This window comes from Geospiza fortis, unplaced genomic scaffold, assembly GCF_000277835.1.
Source record: "Geospiza fortis unplaced genomic scaffold, GeoFor_1.0 scaffold229, whole genome shotgun sequence".
In the NCBI taxonomy this organism is placed as follows: Eukaryota; Metazoa; Chordata; class Aves; order Passeriformes; family Thraupidae; genus Geospiza; species Geospiza fortis.
The window spans coordinates 328,138-353,006 of NW_005054357.1; the positions used below are offsets into that span (position 1 = coordinate 328,138).

Below are 24,869 nucleotides of genomic sequence, written 5' to 3' on the forward strand. Positions count from 1 at the left end.
TCTTTAAAGATATCTAACACACACATACAAAAAAAAATATCTCAAGTGAATTTATTGACCAAAACCAGTTCCACAGAACCAATTAGTATCTTACACAGGTTGCCCTGCAAGGCTTATGAGGCCATCCATCACTTGTCCATTTAACTATTTAGCATTTGTTCCAGCAATTTGTCACACTGTCAGAACGGTAGCATTTCAGAATAGGAGTTTTGGTTGAAAGAAATCTAACTCAGATAGTGCAGATATTTCTTTTCTAATAAGACTTACACAAGATTTATGTTTCTATTATTTTTAACCTTAAGCATTTTGTCTGGAAGGTGAGGTTAATTCTTTGTATTTCAAAGTTTCCACATTTAAATCAATTGTGTTAGATGAGAATTTAAAAATATTATGCAAAATGGAATTACTTCAAACTTCATCACAATTCACAGTTCTGACATCAGGGAGTGCATTATCTTACAGCTGCAGTGCTTACATTTCTATCACTTTTGCCATCTAGTAATTTGCTTTTATGTTTATTTTTGGTGACTTTCTTAATTTCACTGCACCAAAAGAATCACAAAAAAATTACCTTTCCCTTGAATGAGAGGCAAATTTTCAACATAACATTAGCATGTCTACTCATAAGGTATTTTAGACTTTTGAAGCTCTATATATCTAAAGGGAAAGAAAAAGCATTGCTGATGAGTTTCAGTTACTCACCTCCAGATATTTATAAATTTAAACAAATGCATAAAAACTCAAATGCAAAAGAAGTATTTCAAGCTCTGCTATCTCTAAAAGAATATTTGATGTCTATAACACAGGTACTGGGAACTGTTTCAAAAGACTGGCACCTGCTTTTATACACATCCAGAACATTTTACCTGAACAACAAGTAGGAATTAGACTAATCCAATTCCTACGTTAAATGGAAGTAGCTACAATGAGTACGTCAGGCAACCTGTTAACACCTTGTCAGTGAACTCTCATGGGTCTACCATGCATAGTGGTGTGTCCACACACCTGCAATTCTGCCACTTCACAGACTCCACCAAAATAAACTGGAGCTATTCCAAAACAACCTTTAGATTTGTTTATTGTTTCAGAAGCAGAACTCTGCTTTTTAATGGTGCGAGCTCACAGATCAGAGGTCTGCTTTCCTGATACCCTGTAGAGTTTCCTGATTTAGATTTCTTATAAAGCAGCTGCAGGAAAGAAGGCTGGGAATCAAATGCCATCTCTGCATCTGAATGCTGTTAAGTAGCTCCCATGGCATTTCTCCCTGACTCTCAGTGTATGTCTGTCACTAAGCTCACTCCCAGAGATAAAACAGCAAATGTGAACTCCTGGGGGAAAGCACGTCAAGTAAAAACCTTTCTTGAAGCCTCGAGAATGCTCCAGCTCAGTCAATCTTCAGGCCTTCAATCAGCACAGCCATCTCACCTTGTATACAGAAGATTTTACAGTGTGCCAGCATTAGGTAGGGATAACCAAATGTTTAATAAATAAAGAGAAAAGTGAGTATCTCTGTGTAATAGACTTAGCAAATAGATAAAACAGCAACTAGGTAATTCAGATTAGTCCTGCTCAAACACCCCAAAACATTCCCCACTCTGCTTTGCTGAGTAATCTTGGTGTTAAGCATGCTTGACAGTTTTGAAGTATCTATTTTATTTGTCTCTACCTATTTCTGTCTATAATTAATTGCATCAGTCAATTATCTTGGTATCTGTTAAGCATCTTGTATTAGTCTGCCTGTAGAGGATGCATCTACCTTAGATGTAGATTACTCTGCCTCCCAAATAAATAGTATTTCCAGCTACACTCACAATAGCACAGCAATTCTTGCAATACTGGAGAGGCAAAGTGGGGGAAGGAAAGAACTTGCAGGACAGACCATTAGTTCACAAAAGCCAAGGAGATGATTCCAGTCAGACACAGCCAGAACTCCCAGTTGGAAGAGAAGAAGGTGCTCACACCCATAGCAGTGCTGACCCCAGCAAGCAAGAATGTCCAGCTGCAGGTCTTGGGGCTGTGGAACATCTGTTCACTTCTCTTTGGAAGAGGGTTTACTTGTTTGCTCTCTTTAATATGTGTCCAACATTAGAAAAACAAAATATACATGGAAAATTATTCCAGCTGCAGAGAGTGACATGGAAAAAAACCTAACCAAACAAAAAAAAATCCCTGAAAACAAGTCTGCTGTGTTAAACACAAGCCTGAGGGGAAAACTGCCCACAACCAGTAAACTGTCAGTTCATCTAACCTGTCTTTAGGGAGAACTTGAAAACCTACCAGTAGCAGGACAGACAAAGAAAGCCAACAGTAAATACCATGGACTGAGATGCAGTAGCCAGTCCTTCTGCCAGAAACCTGAGGAAATAAAAAATAAACTAGAAGAAAGGATATTCTGATATTTACATACTGCATTCCCCTCTATTCATGCTCCTCCTGCTAAAAAAAATAATTTAAAAAGCTAAAAGAAAATCCTCTGCAGCTTCTGATTTTCTTTTCATTCCGTTTTGTAAAGGAAGTTCCAGGTCAGCTCCCAGAAGCTGCAGAAAGCTTTTGGGGGTTTAATAATCCAGAGTTAATAGCCATTCATTTGGCAGGTTTGGTACAGAAGGCGGGTCAGAATTAATTTCTTGCTTAACCAAGGCTGAAATTCACATTTAAAGTGTAAGAAGATATAGCTGTTACTGAAGTCTCATTCAGCAAGAGACATTCAGAGTGAGATGATCGCAGCACGAACTTGTAGTGAATATAAAAATTGTCTGGGAACAAGTACAGTCTCAAACAAAAAGATGAAAGTTGAAAGAGAAAAATAAGAAGTAACCCAAATTCATCATGAAGGGCCAAACCAGCCTCTGCCTGCCTGTGTGTAGCTGCTGTCAATGACATGAGAATTGACCTCTAAACCATGGTTACTCCATCAGCTAGCACTCTGGGCAGTTCAGTGCAGAACTGATTGGAATCACATAATCAATTCAAAAAGGTTTCACAATGGCCCTAAATGTGGTGGCTATCAGAAAAGGGGCTCACAGGTATAAAGATCAATTACTATTTAAGTAACATTCAGTGAGATACATTTATACTTCCATCAAGATGGGAAGAGGAAAGTAACTCTGAAGAAGCAGGATTTCAGAAGGAGTACAGTAGCACTTTCCATTATAAACTTTTCCAGAGAAAGAAAATGCGTGAAATGAAATAAAAGATCATCTGTAAATAATCACATTAAGCATTAAAATTTCCTGAAAACAGAATCTGGAACTAGAAAAGCTTATATAAACAAAGCAAAACAAAACTATTGGACACAATATGCCTTGTTCTAGGATGCCCTTCCATATTTTCTTCTTACTGTTCCATCTACCTCTTTCCATCTGGTTTTCTTGTCCCACTGGTAAATCTTTAAGGCTGCTAGGAAGAAGACTGTTTTTTCACTGTGTGTATCATGCCAAATGTAAAAAAAAATACAAGCGTCCAAAGCAGACATGTTGATTAGACCACCATTTAGAAAATGCTATTTTTGAAAGCATCAGGTACATGATATAGACACGCTGCTTTGAGTTTCAAATTCACTAAGCATTTTCTTTATGTAATACTTGTTGGGATTAAATATTTTACCCCACTTAATATTCTTGGAGAGCACTTGCTACAAAGTTAGGCATGTATAAATAGCTCTTTTGTGGACTCAGGCAATTATTTGTATCTTCACCCCTTTCAGGTATGGAAAAGTAAGTAGAAAATCTGATTCTGAAGCCAACAGCAATGTATTTACATTCATCTTTCACATAAACAGGTCCAAAAGCTTGGGTTCTGAGGAATGTCTAGAAAGGAGCAAATGCAAGAGCAATGCTCCTTGTTGCAAGCATCAAGAAGTGAAAAATGTTCTGCTACACCATGGAGATGGGGAGAGAAGCTCTGATGAAGGAAATGCCAGGGGCCATGTCACCAGACCTCTTTTTTTTTGCCCTGTTCTTCCTTGCACAGTTGCTCTCTACTCCCCAAATACCTATAGGTGATTGCCTTTTTGAGGTAAGATGGAAGGCAAAATTATGGGTACAACTGTAAAAGCCCCAAAACTGATGTTTGAGGCAGCAGTAGAAGCTGATAACTGGAGTTAACATTGTTTCCAAGACATGCTGAAGAACTCTGCATAGTTTGAAGTAGACAGACTTCTACTTCATAGTTTGAAGTAGACAGATAATGTGGCTATAAGTCACGTTCATTTAGAAAGCAGAACATACTGCTAAAGGCATTCTTAGACTGGCTTAATTGCATCCCTACTCAGAACTGTATTGATTAAAAAAAACCAAAACAACAAAACAAAGACCCTGTGCTGGCATCACTTCAGAACAAATCCACCCTCTGTAAACGTATAGCCTATCTGGCAGCTCATTGGTGGGAAAAGATTGTTCTGTACTGAAAGATCACTGGATGCCAGCAGAGATCTCAAAGCTGCCAAGCCCCACGCTACCATTTCTCTCCACACTGCTGTTCCTACTCTCAGGGCACCAGGTGCATTGTTAGCATCAGTTTGATCTTTCTGACTCCACCTACTACTGAATTTTCTGACCTTTAATGTTTGCCTTTACAACAAAGGAGTGGGCAGTTTGTAAAATAATGCTAGAATTCATAATATATTCTACCATTAATAAAAATGTCACACACATGTACCCAGTAAACACAAAAAGAGACCATCAAATGAGTCCCTAACATACTTATAAAAAATCAAGTGATATACATACAAAAATCAAGACTGCCTTATGATTTGAAATAAAATTCCAGTGAATTAAGTGGCATTATTCCAAACTCATCATAGCTTACCACATAAGCAGATGGTTGCCCAACAAAACATGGTGAGGAATTTACTGAAGATGTATATTGTTCTCAAAGAAAAACTTGAAGAAAGTACAAAATATTATTAAATGCTTTTTCTTTTAAAGTAGTTTTTGCTTTTACAGCTGATCTGGCAGACAAAAGTGGATGAAGCATGTGATAGGGCAGTTATATCTTTTATCATATCAGAAAAATTATTCTTGTCTCTTATGCTCTTCCTAGAAAACTCAAGAAAGGCAATCCAATTATAACAGCCAGCATAACAGGAGATTAGTTAAAATTTCAAAATAGTGTTGAAATTGTTGAAAGTGCTTAGATTTTTATTTGACAGTTCTTCAACTGAAAATCAAACATTATTCAAAGAACGAGTCTTTTTTTTTTAAAAAGATTAATCATCCTTGTTTCTCATTTAAAGTCTGGGGCCATAGCCAATCTTTTCTCTGTGTTCTCAGAGAGAGATATTTCATTTTGAAAAGAAAAAACAAAATTGTTCTCATCTCCTTAATACGTTGTCATGGTAGACAAGCCATCACAAGAAAAAAATTGCTGTTTCACATTTTTTGGGTCACTTTTCAGCAATAACATCAATGCTAAAATTTTTCTGGAGTTAATACAGAATCTGATCTTTTGTTGCTGTATCTGTGGAAAATATTACCTGAAAAAAATGTTTTTCTTATGTTATTTAGGGAGGGAGAAGAAACAGAAAAGAAATTGTAATCATATGAGAAAAAATTAAAACCATTTTATTACTCCTGCATTTTAGGATTTCCTTTGCAATGTAACATCTCTATTTAAGCTTGTTGAAAATTTGGAAGCCTAGTAAATGCAAGAATTTGCTAGTAAAGTGTCTATCAAAGCTCCAATGTTCCATGACTGCATATTTAATAATTTCCTTCAATAGCCTATGTAGTTAGAAGTATTTTTGCCAATCTGACTGATTTAGTACTAGCCTAAGAACCTCCCTTCAGGCCTCACTTTGAGCTCATGATTAGTTGATGCTGGTAGCAATAACAGTTCTCCATGGATTCATTAAATAAAACATTTTACACATTTCAGCTTTACATTTGATTGGTATTGTATCTTATCTTACATAAACCAATTGAATTTATAAGATTGTTTTCCCAACTAAGGGATTTGAGAGGGAAAAAAAAAGAAAAAAATTTCTCATTAGACATAAAGAATTCTGTGAATCTGGCATGGATTTACTGCTTATAACAAGGGCTGCCTGACACATTTCATTTGTCTGTAGACACAATGTAGGAATATAGGTTCAGAAAACAGATATATTTTCTATGCATTATTGTTATGTATTCATAAAAGCCTTGGAGAGATTATTCTTGCTGGACATTTGTACTGTGCCCTGTGCAAAGCAGTGCTGATCAATGACCAATGGCCTCAATCCACTGGTATCTGTATTGGTTCTGTTTCCTTCTCTGCTGAAGAAACTCTGATCAAGAAGATGGTAGGAGGATATGCTTGGTAGCCAAGTTCTTTTTTCTAACCTTAAGAACAGTTAGATGGCTAGGATGAAGAGAAGTGAAAATTTTCCTCAGGAAACCTAACTAAATCAAATGTTGCCTACAACCTAAGATACTCTTCTACCATGGCAAGAACTTCTGTCTTAAATGTAGTTTTCGACAATTACATTCACATGTACTGTGCACATACGCTGTAAAATGCACCACCAAAACATGCTATTTAACAGAGGTTACACTCAGGCTCTAGAAAGAATTTTGTAGGCTCCTTGACAGGAAAGAGACAATAATCCAATAGCTTCACCTCTTTGAACTATGTAACTAGGGATTTGGGGAAAGTACTTAATAGAGCTGAAAAATAAAGGACTAAGACTGCAAGTTAAAAATACATTTACCGACAGCACCTCTCTCCAGCTAATGTCTGTTCCCAAAATATTATAAATTAACAGTACCTTTGTGCAAGTACTGCTCAGAAAAGATTCTCAAAATAATGAGTCTTTGGTCTTATATCACAAATCTACTTATTCTTTTTTTGTCTTGCAGCTGTGCCTTAAAACCAGAGCTTGCAATAAGGAATAGATTGCTGTGAGGAGGAAGAGGAAACTAAGCACCAGCTCCATGTGCACTTACAGCTCATTCACACAGAGGAGCAAAGACCTGGCCAAAACAGCTCCATTTGTCACCATATTGTACTGCTTCTGCCAGCTCCCTATGACATGTCAGGCCACTTCCTTAGCCTGCTTTGCATACTGGGACTGGGCAGAGCTGTCTGTCACAGGACAATTGCACCAGGCATCCTATTAAATAACTCCTGTCACTTCAGGCACTGAGCTGGCCTGTCTCTGGCTTGGACAATCACTGAGCACTCACACATCATGGTGAGCACACTGCTCTCCTCCAGCTTCTGGCAGATGAGAGTGGAGTAGCAGAATGGGACTTCCTTGCCATCTATTCCTGTGGAATTTCCATTCTCCTAAAAGAAAAGATTTCCATAGCTGGTCCACAATTTGATATAAGGCCCATAAGAAAAGGACCCAGCAAGGATTTTTTTTCCCTAGACTTTTTCTCCTTGTTTTAAAAATGTCATACACATTAAACAAGCAACATAGCAAAAACCAGGAAGCTACATGTGTACACAAGTACATTTTCTAATGTAACACATGTAGACTGTCTGCACTCGGCTTTAATAATTTTAGCAAGTATTACATTAAATTTTAACTAGCAATGTTGAAGCTCAGCAACAGTTATTGAATTGCCAGTTCACTTCAGCATCTCAGGGCATGGATAGGAAATTATTCAGGAACACAAGATCACCCTCAACTGACCAAGACAGCCATAATCTCTCTTACTCCCGTAAAACCTGCCTGGTTTTGCCAAGCTTGTCCTCTACCTATAAAACATGAGAGAAATCCCTAAAGAAAGGAGAGCTACCAGCACCCTGTGGAGACTTGCAGTTAGCTTTCTCCCACTCCTGATAAGCACAAAACCAACTAATTAACTTCTGAGGTCTATTCCCACTAGTGCAGGAAGATGCTGTGCCAGTGAACCAGTAGCTATTTCATTTCTGCAGAAAACAGATGAAGTACCACATCAATATTATTTTATTTCCAAAAGCTGCTTCTTAAATGCTGTAACACCTTTCATCATGCAATATTTAAAACAATCTAATCCTTATGAAATGCCACTAAGGCTGCTGGAAGACCTAAACTCTCTCATCAGGTAGTGCTCTGTTTATCCACTTCTCCTTCCTCTTCACTCTTTTCTTTTATCTTTTATCTTCACTTCTATTTGCCCCCTCACATCATCATTTGTTAAAATCTATCTTTCCTTACAAAGCCCACAGCTGAAATTCAAAGACAGTTGGTTGCAGTCCTTTCTATTAACAAGGTCTGACAATGAGTGCAAAACATTGTTCCTGCAAATATTCACCTTCTGTGTATTTACATGAGCACATATAGACCACTCAAAAATGCAGTTAGTAATTTGCCAAAATATTTTTTGTTTTCTGCACTATCGTAGGCACATTTCAAAAACTAAAATAAACCTGAGCAGAATTTATGGGATCATAAAACAGAAAAAAGCCATCATAAACTTAGGCTTCAATGTACAAAAGATTCCCTTTAAGAAGTACAAATATTAATGTTAATATTGTTAGCAGTAGTTCCTCTGAAGCAACAGGAACTTCAATATGACATTACAAAAATGAAGGTTTTACATTACACAGAACTCCAAAAGCTGTTGTCTAATAGCAAATGCTAGACACTTCAATACTTTCTCTTTCAGGTTCCCCAGGCATGGAATCAGTGTATGTCAGTGTCATTCCTCTCCCCACATCTTGGCAGGTTCCACATAATGTTTTTCCAAGAAGCCTGTATCAGCTATCATAGCTTCCCCCTTCTCCTAAAAGCAATGCTCCAGTCAAAGAAAGACAACCAAACAAATTGTCCCCTTAAACAGAATCTCTCTTCCCCCTTTGGCCATGTAAAGGATGCAATCCATCTTTGTCTGCCAGAAAACTAAAAAGCAAATCTGCTTTTCTATGTAGACCCCAGAGTTTTGGAACAAGCTGGCTGATAAAAAGCACATGGTTCACTGCCAGCTTCCTCTTTAAGATCCCAAAAGTTTAAAAGTGCTTGACTCTACTCTGTTTTCCAGGATTTGCTTAAGTGCAGACAGGAAAAAAATATTCCTTAAAAACAAACAAACAAAAAATACTACTGGCTTCCTATGCTGCTTAAAAAGACTTTACCTAGCATAATCTAATCCAAACTTCTTTGATGCACCTCCTCCTTGCCAGCATCCTTTTCTTTCCATTCATTTGCTCTGACTGTGTTTGAGAATCTATGCCAAGCACACATACCAATTCATGCGTGAAAATTTTAAAACAGCTTTCCATTGATTTTTAGCCATTCCCCCTTATTACAGAAGTCATCACACACAGCCAGGAGTCAAAGAAATAGTAAATTCATATTGAGAACTACACAAGTAAGACATCAAGTTTTCTGTTAAGCAGCAGTTTAGCATCTTGGAGCATGCAGGGGTTCTGCACCATATAATTCTAACTTGTCCCTACCTAGACAATCAAAGAAAGGCTCACAGCCAGCAGGGAGATCCAGACATAAGCACAAACAAAAAATTTTATTTTTTGGCTGTGGGCAGAATGAAATAGTTGCTGTCTTTGTTGATAAGTTCTCCTAGGAAGCATGTCTCCAAAGAAAATTAAACCGTGAAAATAAAAGCCTAGCTGGCTGACTCCTGTGCTGACTTTATTTGCCCCTTATTTTTCACAGAATTCTACAGTAATTTTAAGTCAGTCCATTGAATAATTTGAATTATTTGCTTAGCACCATCCCATCAGACTTCATTTCCCTTTCACCATATTGCTTCTCTAGCCAGCCTTCTACCAGTAAATTCAGGCTCAATGCAAAAATACCTGGGAGATTTGAGCTTGCAGCTCAGCTTGAGTGACACTGACTAACAAAGTGCATGTTCAGTCAGGAAACACTGATTCCTGAAATGCATTTCTTTCAACAAACTTCTATCTCCTCATGGAAAATCTGCTTAGTTTTTCAATAGATCATAGAGCAAAACCTGAATTTCTGGTCTTTCAGGGGCTATGACATGCTCATACTTTGTTGAGGGAATCGTCACTCACACCCCACTCTCAGCTACCTCTGTTCTTGCTTTCCATCCCCACTGCTGGGCACTCAAATATCAGAGTCCAAGACTCAGCTTGCTTAAAATTTGCAAAGTAAAAATTCAAAACTATTATAAATATTTTCAAAGATAATAGTATGAGCTCTCCATATCAAAATCACCATTTTTACCTCAACAGAATAGATATTTTTCATAGCCAGAATCTTCAACTTTTCAGTAGCTTTAGGCTCAGTTCAGCGTGACTGGTACCTCAGGGCAATGGCTTTCACAACGTAGTCCACCAAGCACTCAAGGTCTGGGGATATCTGTAAGGATAACTTGAAAAGAAAACATTAAAAATTCAAGCTGATTGTCAGTGGGGCTTTAACTCACTATACAGAGATCTGTATCTTCTGTGGAAAAGGTTGAGAGGTTCACAGATAAAAAGGTTGAAAACGACAAGCCCATAGAATAAAATACAAGGAGGTTGAAGTGACTTGATAATTTTAGAGCAAGGTCTAAATATATCACTCTGCAAATGCAATGAACTTCTCTCTCTTTTTCCCTCAGCAAGCTACACAAACATCTGCCCTACAGCAAAGGGATGCCTGCAGTCCATATTTCACTAACAATGCCCATAAGGACTTGGGCTGGGGAGCAGTGCCATGGAAACACCTTGATCTGATGGGGTTACCACATCCCTCAGCATACCTTTGGGTTTGCACTCCCTTGCTGCTTTTGTCTAGAAAGACAAATAACATGAGAGAAGCAGAAATCACTGTTTTCTCTCTTTCGGGACTGTTGAAGCCACCAGCAAGGGCTTGGCAGGCTATTCTCTCTAATAGGAATTGTTATGCTAATTAATGCATCAAGAAGGGAAGCTCACCGCACCATTTCATGCCCCCTGAGCCTCACACCCTCAATAAACCTCTGCCTCTGTCTGCTGCTGGAAACAAAGTACTTATAGCCCCGGTGTGCACTACTTCTCTCCAGGTAACTTAATCCCAAGTGTGTATTTCTGTGTAATAAACTATACACAGAGGTAAAGGAATTAAGTGAATTGGGGGGAAAATTCTATTGCACCATTAAAATGAAAAATGTCTTCCCCTCATTAACAACTCTCATTAAGGCACCCTCTGCCCACTTCACTGCTGTGTTTATCTCCTTCCCTTGATGGCCGGAATGCAGAATCATGACAAGCCATGAGGGCTCAAGCCCAGCGCCAGGCTGTCATCCTGATTTAAGTGACAGGACTGTAGTATCTGGGCCCACAACTCACACAAAAATGGCACTGACAGTAAAGCAGCATTTGGGGACCAGTTTACAGGGACAGCAGCATGAGATATGGATTTTAATAAATCCATTAGAAATAGAGAAAGATACTTTGCCGACAAATAAAAATTGAATATTTTGGAATAATTTAAAGGAAAATCAAGAAGCCTATACAGAATCAGAATCTACAAATTACATATATAGTTGAAATAAATATCAAAGAAGTTGATAGAATGCAATATGCAAGTATCCCCCTGATAACATTATTGTTCTCTATAATCCAAATAGGGCTCTTTTTTTGATATTGCAGGACTGGCAGCACAGAGTCTGTGGAGCAAGCATTCTGCTGGAATGTTGTTTTGCGTCACTATACTCAATAATAGAACCTTAAATTGCAATAAATATTGAAGTGAATTTTGAGCACATAGGGAAGTCAGCCTGCAGCAAGAACTGTAAGGCATTTCTCTAACATGCAGATATAACAGAAATTTAACAAATGTTTCTCCTTTCACCCCCCACCCCGAAATAGTGAAGTATTTTGTGGTTTATTACTTTTTAAAGGCTGTTTTCATTACTAATTTTATATATATATATATATATACACACCTAAAAGTCTGATTTCTAAAGCAATTTCCAACCACTCCCCTCTCAAGTCTCCTTTTTAATACACCAAGAAACAGTAACAACAGCCACTAGAGAACTGGGCTATCTGGTACTAAGCCACACAGGGATTTGGCACTGTCACCTCCCTGGGTCATCACCTTTCTTCTAGTGACTGGCATATGTGCTCCAACACATCTCTGCTCCTCTCCTCGGCGGCCCTTGCCCCGCTCAGCCCTCCCAAAGGCACAGCCCAGGACTCTGCGCTTTGTCCGACACCAGCGCTCCAGTGGCAAAGCATTTTCATGAGGAGAGGACAAAGAGGTGAGAGAGCATGCCAGTCATCACCAGAAATAATGCATTCCCAGCTGCACTGGTGATGAAGGAAGAATATTATTTATGTGACTTCTGCATAAGTACTTTCATTGGAAGCTTGCTATTTTGGGGAGAAATAAAAGAAATGCAGAAGATCTTGGACATCTCTGGCCATTATACACATGAAGTTTACTCACTGCTTCAGTGATCCAATTTTCCAGTATTTAACAGATTGAAAAAAACCCTAATGCAATTTCTCAAAAACAATACAGCACACAGAAAACAAATCTATGTAATGTATTATCAACTTGGAAATATACTTCACACTCTTCATATTAGCATCTCATCTTTATATTTTTTAAGCATTCAAGAAAAACTGCAGGAAATTCTTTTGACATAAAAATCTTTTTTCTTATAAACCCAAGGTATATATTATGCACTGTATTCCCTGCTACTCAAATCAGACAAAGGAGCATTCCCAAGACCACAGGAAGCAACAGCAGAGCTTTTCTGTGGGGAATATTTCAGTCAAAAAGAGAGAAAAGGAGAGATGTAGAGAAGAGATCCCTTCCCACATCCTTTACTTTTGCATATGAGTAGACACAAGGGACAAAAAATGCTCTGAGCAACTAGATGCTGTCAACAAAATGACATCTACAAAATTTCTCTCCCTCTTCTGTGACTAGGCAGTTGTTCTGCCAAAAGGACATTCTGTAATGGACAGGAAAGTGTTTTCCACTTAAGACCCCTGTTAGGCCCTTTAAATTTTAGTGGTATCAAAGAGACTGAGAACATCTCTCTGCATACACAAGAAGATTTAATTCTTAGGTGGCAGAGCAATCAGCTCTATGAGTACCAACTTGCAATGGCAATGCCACTGGTTCTGCCTCACCATTGTGTTCATTGCCTACTAGAAGCTTGCTGTGTTTTGTGAAATGGCTTTATCCTAGGCTAACTCACTGTACTATGAATTACCTTCATTTGTTAATCAATGCTATCAAATTAGGAAGCAACTCAGGGAAGAGAAGGAAACATATTTACTGTATGCTTCCACATGTTGTTGCCTATGTTATTTTCAGCATTACCTATTTAAAGAAGTTGTACAATATATAGAAGACAGCAGGTAGAGTGATTGACTGAGAGTCAGATGTTAAATTGCCACAGAGCTGTGGAAAGGATAAAAATACTTCTCTACCTCAATTCATTCCATAGAAAAAAATCCTCTCAGATCTTGCATCCTTATCATTTTTACACTAAAAGGTTTCAAAGTGAATAGAAGGAATAAAGGGTAATGTTTAAAAATGAAAAAAACCCCACATTTTCACAGTTTCATTTTCGTCTTATTTTTCTAAAGAGTATAATATTGAAGGAGAAAAAGCCTGCTCGCTCTCAGTTAGGTTTACTAAATCAGTCATGAAGGCAGCTGATCTAAAATGCATCAGCTGTCACCTGCTCAGTCTCAGTTTGACAGTTCAATACCTCCTCATCTTCTGAGAATGGCAGTGCTGAGACCTGAGTAAACCATGTCTGTATGCAAACTGTCACTGATTTTGTGGCATATCATCAGGCCTGATCTCCACGGCTGCAGTGACAACAGGGAACACTACAGCCAATCATCATCAGAGTTAAAATTAATGTACAGGTCCCTACATTCAGCAGTAGGTGAGGCAAGCCCCACGAGCAGTGGCCAGTTGATGAACTATGTAATTACAGCAAGATAATCTTACCCCTGCAGAGAAAGCAAATGTATATCATAAATTCAAGGTATATTTCTACACATCTATATTTTTCCCCTCAGCATTTCTTTGGAACAAATAAGACATATAAATGCCAGTATAGCCTAGCTAAATTCAGGTAGTAAAATCAAATATTATTCAGGGCCATGAAAGGACAATCTAAGGCACATCCTCAAGCGGTGACAGTCAGGGTCACACCACTCCCAGTGATTAAGAAAGTTGCTGGTGATCATTGCTGCAGTAACCTAGGCCCAGCCCAGCCGAATATGGAATATGGCCAGCCAGCCCAACCATAGCAAAAAGCTCCCAGCAGTGCAGGGCCCAGGGCAGCCAGCAACGACCCCCTAGGCCCCCAGACCTAAACTCTTGTGCACCTTCAGAGCCATTTAACACCTTAAAAAAATGCTCTAAATAAACATAAAAAGGGCTAACACTGATGATTATTCAGACTCCTCCTCATTTTTTGTGGTACTACTTACAACATGAACTGTGTTCAGGCAGTCCACTATGGTTTGTCTGGTTTGCAGTTCCCAATAAATCTCACATACCTTCTGCACGACTTTATTCAAGTTGAAACCTCTTAGCCTATTTTAATTTGCCAAATCTAAAAATGCTAAAAACCTCTTTCTCCACTACCATCCAAGTACAACCTTTCACTAACCTATCAAGGGGCAGATTTGGTGTTCTCAGAGGTGTCAGATACAAATAAATTCTCTGAACAAACTAATTTTAGGGGGTTTTTAGTTAAAGTAATCATGGAAAGCAACACAACATCAAGCCCTTATCAAGCAGAAAAGCTACTAGACATATTTCTGTTCTGGAAAACCTGGACTGAGGACCAGTATCTCTATTGGATATCTCAAATACTCAAGAGCCACCAATGAAGTATGAGGTATTCAACAGGACCATTACACTTAGCTTTAGGACCTAGTGTTAATAATTTTATTTACGTTTGCACCATGATCAAAAACCCCCTTAGACAGTGTCAAAAGTTGTACAGCCTTTGTCATTTTTATTCCAGCCATCAATGGTATTGGGAATGTCCAGCCTGAAAGCAGTTTGATCTCTTATCTATATAAATAATGCCTGTGCTCCTCTAGCTCTCTATATCGAGGTTTTTGTGAAAAAGTGTGCATCTCATGAATTTATCCTAGGCAGCAAATAATTTCAAATAAAACATTGCATATTTCTAGACTAAATTTCAAAAAAACTTTCATTGTCTTTATCATGAGGGAAAGCTATACTTGCAAATCAGTTTTCTTTTACACTGCATCTCTTGGTACACATCTGGTAAAAGTAAAATTTTGCTGTGAAATTACAGCAGTTCTTCCAGTCTACGTGGAGTGACTTGAAATAGTCATGTCAGGGTCCACTACAAGCTTCAAATTAAGCAAGTTCTGCTTACTTTATGTTTCCTTTCCATAGTAGAAGTATTTTGCTAGAAAGTGACATTTAAAATTAGATTTAACCTTTTCATGCCTACAGCCTTTTGAAGGAGAAATTTTGAGCATCATTTAAACTGACTAGTTGTGTGAGTTAATAAAAGTGACAGGTAACATAAGCCTCCTTATGTCACCATGATGAAGAGAACTGTAATAAAGGTCAGATTTTATGAAAGTACTTCTTTTATATAAGCAGTTTCAAGGTACTTACATCCATCTCAGTGTAAGAATCCTGTTGCAGAGACCTGACAGAACAGTAAAAGTGTTGTACTCTTCACAGAGCTCTCTGTAGAATAAAAAAAAGCATATTATTTGAGTAAGTTCTCACTAATATTTTTTATATTTTATGTCCATTAGTCTTGTGACTTCTATATAAACAGCCCTTATGGTCTCTTGCAGAAGCTAAACATCAGCTAAGCAATCTTTTAGCTAAAAACCTTACCCTTTTCTTGACAATGATTTGTGCATGTCTCTTATTGGCTTAATCAGTCTACGAAAAAGTAATTTCAAAAAAACCCATCAGGAGTAAACATAGATGTACGTAAAACCCCAAGCCTTATCTGCAAGAAATGAACATATGTTTTAGAGCCTGTTATGACCTAAAGTTACAGCAAGGACAAAATGTGCACGGTCTTGAACATCGCCTAAACATTTCAATGCCATGGTTGTATTCAACCCCATTTGCCAAACATCATTATCACCTGATAGACAAATAAATTAAGGTGGCTATAGCTTCAAAGCTTTCTCAATTTTGTCTTTGTATGGTAAATTGCAATAGGAAAGACATTTCTCATAAGGCTAGAAATTCTGTAGTGCCTAGAACTTGATCCAAAACAACTCCTACTCATTAGGATGTCCCCACATAATTCATTTGGAGTACCACTTCATACCGCCATTTGGGAATTACGAGGTCACTTCTAACTGAAAAAATATTTCATCTCTTGTCATCTCACTGCCATATTTCTCTACAGTGGCCTTCTCCACTGGCCAATCAATAATAAAAGCAGACACAGAATCCTGCACTTGAGCAGACACTGAGTTTTGCTAAATCTCCATTCCCTTACGGGTTGGGTCAGTTTCCATTGAAGGTAGCACAAGGAAGCGGAGCACACCAACACCACACTCCCAGCAGGGACCACTCAAAGCCCCTCAGAGGCTGCTGCTCCTCTGGCTTCCCTATCCCTCCCACCCCCCACCCCACATCTCATTTTTACTGGATTTCCAGCCATGTTATCCCACATGTGATGCTTTCTTCACCACATAGGATGTGCACATTGGGCAGCAAACAAAGAAACAGACTCAGGGCAGTGGGAAATACCTCTAAGGAAAGGAAAACAAACATTGATGTGCATGTCTCAAAAAAGGTGGGTTAAGATAAAGCAGGTTAATCTTTTAACTTGGGTTTTATTCACAATTAAGTAGGTTGGGAGAACACAAACTGGTTAGAAGCACATACAGGCAAGTGTCTGTATTTTGGAAGTGTTTTTATCCCATTCCTAGGGGAAATAACTGCCAAGGCAATTGCTCTCTGAGAACTACAATATCCATTTCTGGTTGAGTTACTGCCCTTTGGCTGTTAGCTGTTCTTGACTTACATACCCATACACTGATACACCTTCTCTCTTTCCTTGTTTTTTTCCCTCAAACAAGAAACATGATTTTTTTCATAATATAGTAAGACAATTGATGGAGCCTACAAATGTACTAAACCTACCTATAATAATGACTACAAAAAGAGCCAAATGTGCAAGCTTAAGATCTCTTTGCTCTATTAAAGTATCCTTCCCAACATTTGGGAGTGGGAAGGAAGAAAATAGCTGACAAACTAAAATAAGATTTATTTTACACCAGCGTGACGAGACTCAGATGTGTTTTACATTAATTCCATACCAGTTATTAAAAGATTAATGATTTCTTAATAATTGGCTTACTATAAAGCAAATCAATGGTCTGTGTAACACACTGCTCACAGACTCAGTAGTCCTAAATTATTTTAACACTTTTTATTGGCCTTGATGAGCACTATTCACCATACAATACTTCTGCATGGCTGTAACATATGTATAGTTGTTGATAATTTATAATTCTTTTATCAAAAAGTATATTTAATAATACACCATTTTTACAGAATTGAAACACCTCTCAGACACTAGTAAAATTGCCTTTGTTTTTTCCACATTTTATCTGCTCTTCTGGTTCCTTCTACTATGCTAGATCCTTTTGTGTTTGTTCAGATCTCCTTTCAATAAACAAATGCTCTTCTGACACAAAAATGCTGGCTTCCCTATTTCCTTCTTAAAGATTACTGAAAACAACAAGCCTAGAACACAACTTCACCTTTTTGCTTTCTACAACAGCTACGAGAATCACAAATGCAACTACAGTATAGAGAAAAAAGACATCATAACTAGTAAAAAAGAGAAAAAATTTGCAGCCACTGACTCCTATCAGGTCTAAAATACAGTGTCTCTGTCATAGCTGTTTTGGATAACTTGTGATGACTGGGCATTGCATAAGCAGCTTTTATTGTTGTGAACATTTACCAGAGTTAAGTAGTTTAGGTCACTGAAGTAAGACTGTTCCAGGCATGTCACAACTTCATTTAATTTTCAGAAACAAACAGCTTTGGAAATTATCACACCATCTATAGAATGAAAAGATAATTGCATGGTAATGAAAAGAAGTTAAATGCAGTAGCTTAAAGGTATGTAACAAGGAATTATTTTTCTTATGCTTCATCTGATTAGAAAATTACCACTTGCAGCAGCTGTACAATTGTAACAGACATCTTCTCCATGGTGTTCAGACAGAGAAATCCAAGAAGCGTTCAGCTGAATTTCTGGCATATGACAGTTTCTACTGCAAAGCCTGTGTAATATTCTTCAGAGTTGCAAGATCTTCAGTAGAAGAAATCCCATACTATAAAAAATAGGTGCACATACAGAGTTATCAACACTTGGCATTCACAGTGCAATGTTCTCTGCTATGAAGGGACATCCCATCTCCCAGCTCTTCACACCAGTTCTTTCTGGAGGCTGGGAGGTGGACCTGCTATGGGAAAACTCGTGTACCACCCCAGACCCACAGAGCTCACCTACAGCTCTGCTTCTCAGGAGCAGGCATAATGTCTGCCCTTTTTCTTTTAAATTTCAAACCAGATTCATCAAGCTACTGCATTGTACTGATGCTTCTTACAACTCTTTTTTATATCAATACCTTATCTCATTTCTGTAAGTTTTTCCTGGGATTTATTAGTAGCCAGCCACTTACTAAACACTTCTCATTTTGCAGATGGCTTTAGTGAATTTATTCTACTTCCATTCAAAAAGCCTACTCAAAGTTTTAGGGATAATCAGTAAATAAATTGTAGCATGTGCATTTATGTACTTGAAAAGGCAGTTTAAAAACACAGATTATAAATATGTTTGGAAGATAGCTTCCAGTTCTGTGGGAGAATTTAATGCTGGAAAATATTTTAGAGAGGAATAGGTCTTAAAAAAAATTAAAAAAAGGGAGGAATGAAGTACACACTAGCAACATTCTTCAATAGCCTGATAGGTTTTATTCAAAGCAATGCTCCTCTCATTGAGAACTCTACAGGGACATTTTTGAGCACATTGTGAATATCACTGCCTGCCTTCAGCTGAATGCAAATATTTATGTTGTTGTTAGTACCAATAACAAAATTTCACCATAGAACTGTTAACAAATGGATCTATTTCTTTATAATTATGGGCTGTCATTTTCTGGTTTGTCTTTAATTTTTTATAAGAGAAGCAGCAGGGAGTCTAGGTACTGTTTTTTCTCTACAGATTTCTCAGTGGATCTAGATTTCAACCTTCACAAAACAATTGTTTGGAATACCAATTGCCTTGCTCTTCAAATAATTCTTGAACAATATTTACAGACATGGAGCCAATTCTAAAATTTAGATTTTAATTAGACTTTGAAACCAGCTTATGAAATAATTAATATATACTAACAAATCAAAAGATGCTCAAGAACTTTGTGATGGAAAACATAACCATGATTATCATTGAAGCCACAGTCCAGGTCACTGTGTGGGAGTGGACACAATTCCATGTGAGACAGAACCAGCAAGGAGTGAGAAGCAACAGCTTGCATGATTCTCATCAGAGCAGGAGGACACAGGGGTCTTTTGCACAAAGAGCCCAGGAAAATCGGAGATCCACTGCCAACCTCTGTGCTCCAAGCCCGTGAGGAACAGCACAGCACTTTAACAAGCTACTACAGTGTCAGAAGTCTTTAAAGCTACAATTAATCGAAACCAATTGCAACACTAGGATCAGTTGCATCCTTGTCCACATCCATCTTTTCCCAAACTTCATGTAATAAATGAAGACTATGCCTCCAGTGTTTTTGTTCATCTATCACCACGTCAATGATTATTACAGCGTTACAAAACAAAACAACAGAAAAGCTTAATTTCAAGGAAAATTTATGGTGAGTGAAACACATATAAACTTGACTAAATGAGAGTAACCAAATAAATCTGATGTTTGCTCAAACAAAAATTTTTGCAACAAAAATAGGTTTAAAATGTCACTGCTGAAGTATTGAAGTATAATTACCAGTGTAGGAAAGAATAAGCACTGATTAGTAAGACCAGAATCAGATACATGAGCTAGATAAAAAGACTATCATGCAGACTATCCAGCTGTCATTATAATTTAGTTCTCTATAGTGTGACCTTCAATACTGTCCAAGCTTAATTCTATATGCCTACAATGTCTTAAATGCTCTGCAATTTAAAAGCAATAAGATTAAAATAACCTGCAGTTTAAGAATAGTAGGGAAAAATAAAAGCACCACAAACAATCTAAAAGCTAATACTGAATCAAGCAAGGTCACTGTCCCTTAAAGACAGGAAATCTGCAACAATAAAAGTAATTTTTTATCTTTAGTTGATGTTTCTGATTGATCTTTTCCTGCTTTAATTCTAAGCTAAAATGAACTATCAGCACAATGAGGAGCTGGTGCCAAACACAAAGAGCTGAAATGGGCATCTGTGCCCTCAGAGTGCAGAGGATGCCCACCCCACTGCCACAGTTCAGCACCTCCACCTGTTTGAGCCCACTGCCACGTGGAACTTGGTCATTCACACACCCTGCCTGCACCCTCCCTTTGCTCCAGCAGGAACACAGGCAAAGCTGTGCGAGTGCTAACATTTTCTGTAATTTCATCTGTGAGAAATAGACTCTTCCAAAAGCAAGTGGCATGATCAGGAAGGGGCCCGACCACACAGGACAACCACAGCACCACAGACCTTTGCAAAGGAGGATGAGCACCTGGCATGGACCCACTGTCCTTAGAGCAGGTAGCATAATGCAGTGACAATAGTGAGCAATTTACACCAGAATTATTAATATATGTTATCAGCTATTAACCTGAGAGGCATTTATCCTCATTTAAATTATGACAAATACACAGATCATAAGTTGGACGAGGAAGGTTTAGGAAACAATGTGGGGAAAAAAGAAAGAATGCAACTGCTGCAACAGGATGTCCAAGTGCAGCAACACATTGACTGCTGTCAGCTGTGTAAGATTTAATCTGCAGCCTCACTTTAAGTTTAATAATTTATCAACTATTTGCCAGAATTGAACAATGTCTCAGTCAGGATCTTGAATCTCTAAAAACTAAGCAATTACAAAAATATCATTGTGCAAGGACCAAGGAAATATTGCATCATCTTGGCAATCAATGAACCTACATATCTTAATATTTTGTTTTAGGGAGTCTGAAATCTAACTGCAAATGCTCTTGAGCAGGAGATCTCTGAGGGCTGAGGAACAAAGAACAAGACTTCAGCCCACCAGAGTTTTCTTTGTAAGCTCTCTATGCTGAACATTTTGTAAGTTCTCTATAGCATAAAATGAAAGGCAGAAAAGTTGAGTGGGAGAAGTCTGTTAGAGAGCTCAACAACTATATTATTTATTTTTCTTCTGTACTGTCCGGACACTGACCTGCCTCAGGCACACAGTGCAATGGAAAACACAGAAAAGCTGTGGGTTGTAGGAGGTCCTGTATGGCTTCAGCAAGAGTGATACCTATAGGGCTCTAAAAAGAACAGAGTAATTTTTGACACATACAAACTGTAGAAAATGCTCTTCCCTATTGTCCTTCTTTGTGTGAACATGAAAAAGTCAGCCTAAACCTTGCTCCATTTTGAAAACTCGTTATTGTTCTTGAGATCTTGTAAGACTTGCTTTAATTGCACATCAGTCTTGGCTGAGTGAAGTGAGGTTGAAGAGGCAGGTATAAAGGATGTCCCAATCTAGAAAAATGTCATTTTGAAAAGAAAAACTCTTCTTTTAAAGCCTGAGTTATTTGCAACTACTTATTAGACTGTCACTGAACTTTGAAGGGTGATGATCCATATATTAAAACTTTAAGGTCTTAATATATTACACAATAATGGATCCAAGGGGACAATAATGTACTACTGAACAGATAAGTAGACATTTATAATGGGCAGCAATGGGGATTATGGTCTATGATATGGCCTATTCTGAAATTTATAGAATAGATTTTAACAAAGAACACAAGGAGTTCATGCTACATTCAGCTTCCACAAGGGAGTAAGACAACACAGTGGACATAAGTGACACCATCATCATCCTCACAGCTGTCCTCCTTTTTGCAACACTCACAACAGCCCTTTCAGAGGCCTATCAGCAGATGAGAACAAAATGCTGCAGTGCCCAAGATCATTGCTCCCAAACCTTCCCACAAGTAATTAAATGATGATGCACCACGTAACATGCTTCATTCAAATATAACCCCACTTAGAGAAATATCCTGCGAATCACAAGATTCACTATTTTCCACAAAAGATATATTCCTCAAAACTTCTGTACTTGGAAATGCCATAGTTAAATTTGCCAAATCTCCATTTCAGGAGGTCACAATGTTTAATAAAGCTTGCCTTACTTTCCCTTCTGTAATGTAGTATAGCAAAGGAATGTTTCAAACACATGAAATAATATTCAGCCCTCATCGTAGAACTGACCTCAACGTGTAAGATGCATTTCAGCTCCACTTTATTGCATTTCTAAAAGGGGAAAAACAGACAAACATAAGAAAATCTAGACATTTCATACTAATGTCATCTGTCATTCATAGAAATTGCCTTCCTATATTTATCTGGTTTGCTTTCTGTGAACTCAAGAAAATAGGAAATTCATAGAAAAGATCAAACATAGAGCAACACAGGCTCTTTTTTCAACTATAGAAAAAGAAGAGCCACATAGTGAAGGACAAAAAAAGCCATCTTATTTATGAAAAATGCCCATACTAAACAAGGTTAGCTGATAGGACAAACTCGAACAAGTAAATGGTATAAGACAGTTGCTGTATGTGTTTCATGCACATAATATATTCATTAGTGAGAAGACAAAGCCTGATTTTAAAACCTGAATTATTTTTGCATCTCTGTTTGTACAAAAAGGATCAACAGCAGTTTTCTACCATCTTAGAATTAATCACACAGCTATATAAATCCTCTATATTTTAAGAACACCAAAAGTGCCATTTCAGAAAAGCTAAATAATGTATGGAATTGAAAAATGTCATTCTTTTAATATCTCTGCTTGTGAAAAAAAAATTGCAATTACAACTATGATAACTGATTGTAGCCTTCTTTTAAAGCATTACAGAAGTTGTCATTGTTTAGTTAAGCAATTCAGATTCAGAAAACGTGACCTCCCATATCCTGAGGGAGAGACCTATCGTAGCAGTAAGCAATACATCTCTGCACACTTGTAATTCAGAGGCACCGAGGCAAAAACTGTCAAAACATTACCAAAGTCGACAAGGATGTATGGTTCATTAGTCTAGGAACTGATGTGTTATGGACCTCTTTGTGATCAGCCTGATAATTTAAATCAAGTAACAAGTTTATGTAAACCTACTAGAACTCTATTATTAAATTTCAAATCATGCCTTCAACAAAGGCACTCATAATTGCAGAGATTTATCACAAGGCCATAACTAGCCCCCTATCATGCCAACTAAATCAATAATCAATTTATAAAATATCATTACTTTAACAGAAAATCTGTAGCTCTTTTTCTTGCATTGACTTCGAGGACCAAACTGCAGCATGGCAGGAGTAAGCCAGTCTTGTTCATTAGACTGCAAAGGCTTCAATATTTCCAAGCAGTTCCATGGACAGAGCAGAGTGAGCTGCAGCAGCAGAGTTCTCTCCCCCTTCCCTGTGCTGCCCTAAGCCTGTACAAGATGTCTGATGCTCACAGTACTGGAGCACACTACCTGAGCATGAAGCTTCTTCATTTCCTCCAGCTTTACATCCATGAGAAAGATATTTTAAATATGCAGCCACTCCCATACTCCCAGTCTCCAGCCCAACTTGTTGTGCAAATGGGATGAAGACTGGTGCAATTAGAGTGAAAAGAAGAGACCACAGAGTTGGACTTGCAATCAATGTCTCCGTATTTCCCTCACTGTAACAGGTCACTGCAAAATAGATCAAGTTCAACTGTAATGGCATTGCTTGCATATGGTGGGATTCTTAGGGCCCATAGCTGAACTTTGATGATCCTTGTGGATTCCTTCCACTCAGGATAGCCTACAATTTTGGGATTTTAAATGTTAAGACTTTGCTTAGGAGACAAGCTTCTTTTTTTCAATGATAATACATGCTGATACCCGTTTTTACAACATGAGCTTTCTATCTAGAGAAAAGAAAAATAACCTGGAGATAACAGTGCTCAAGGACTACAAATGATCAGCGCTACCAAACAAACAGATAGTTCATGTGACAACCTGGATCCAGGATAAAGCCGCAGTAGTCCTATAGTTAACAGATTGATTATCATTTGGTAATTTTTTTCTGCATATCACTAATTAGTCTAATAATATCACATTGCATATTTTGGGCACAGAGCAACATAATTTAAAAGTTTGGTTTATGAAATTTGGACACTCCAGTGAAAGTAGTAATTCCTTCCACTCTGCAGTCCTGAGATACAAAAAGCAGCGGGTAAGTATTGAAATCAGGCAAAGTTTTACTGGTTGTGTTCTTCTCATGATACACCAGAGTCCACTTAATTAATCACAAGTTTCTGGTTTTATGCAGCTTTTTATTCACTTGTGAAAATTACTGCATGAAATATGAAGATATGAAGAAAGGTTAACCCAAAAATACATTTGCCTTTCAAAGGAATTTTTCCCAAGCAATTAATACTGAAGTACTGCATAAAGCCACAGTAAATCCAGTATTTTACATTTGTGTGATTTCTCCAAGTCATCATTAGTTTAAACATTTATTTCCAGAAGTGCCAGAACAAACATTTCACAAGCACTACCATTCTGTATTAGTCTGTAACTTTACACTCTTAATCACAAAACCAATTTCTGCACATCAGAGTGTGCCTAATGAAAGCATCCATGGCAGGTATGTGTTACTTCTGCTGCAGAACTTTCCTTCCAATACACAGAGCTTCTGGAAGCCTTTTATCAATTCACAATGTGATAACAATTTAAACCCACAGGTTTAAATACCTCAGCTAGATTTTGCCCCTGCTGAA

The 24,869-nt window shown here is 37.8% G+C and overlaps 1 long non-coding RNA gene across 1 annotated transcript in view; it reads right to left on the minus strand.

The window, feature by feature from the left end:
• Positions 1 to 8,533: 8,533 nt before the first annotated feature.
• Positions 8,534 to 24,869, minus strand: part of LOC102033056 — a 52,842-nt gene continuing 36,506 nt past the window's right edge. The window contains exons 2-5 of the long non-coding RNA XR_265384.1: positions 18,053 to 18,216; positions 17,841 to 17,941; positions 10,124 to 10,270; positions 8,534 to 8,696 (exon numbers count right to left, since the gene is read on the minus strand). This is a non-coding gene — a long non-coding RNA (uncharacterized LOC102033056). The remainder of the gene's footprint in view (positions 8,697 to 10,123; positions 10,271 to 17,840; positions 17,942 to 18,052; positions 18,217 to 24,869) is intronic.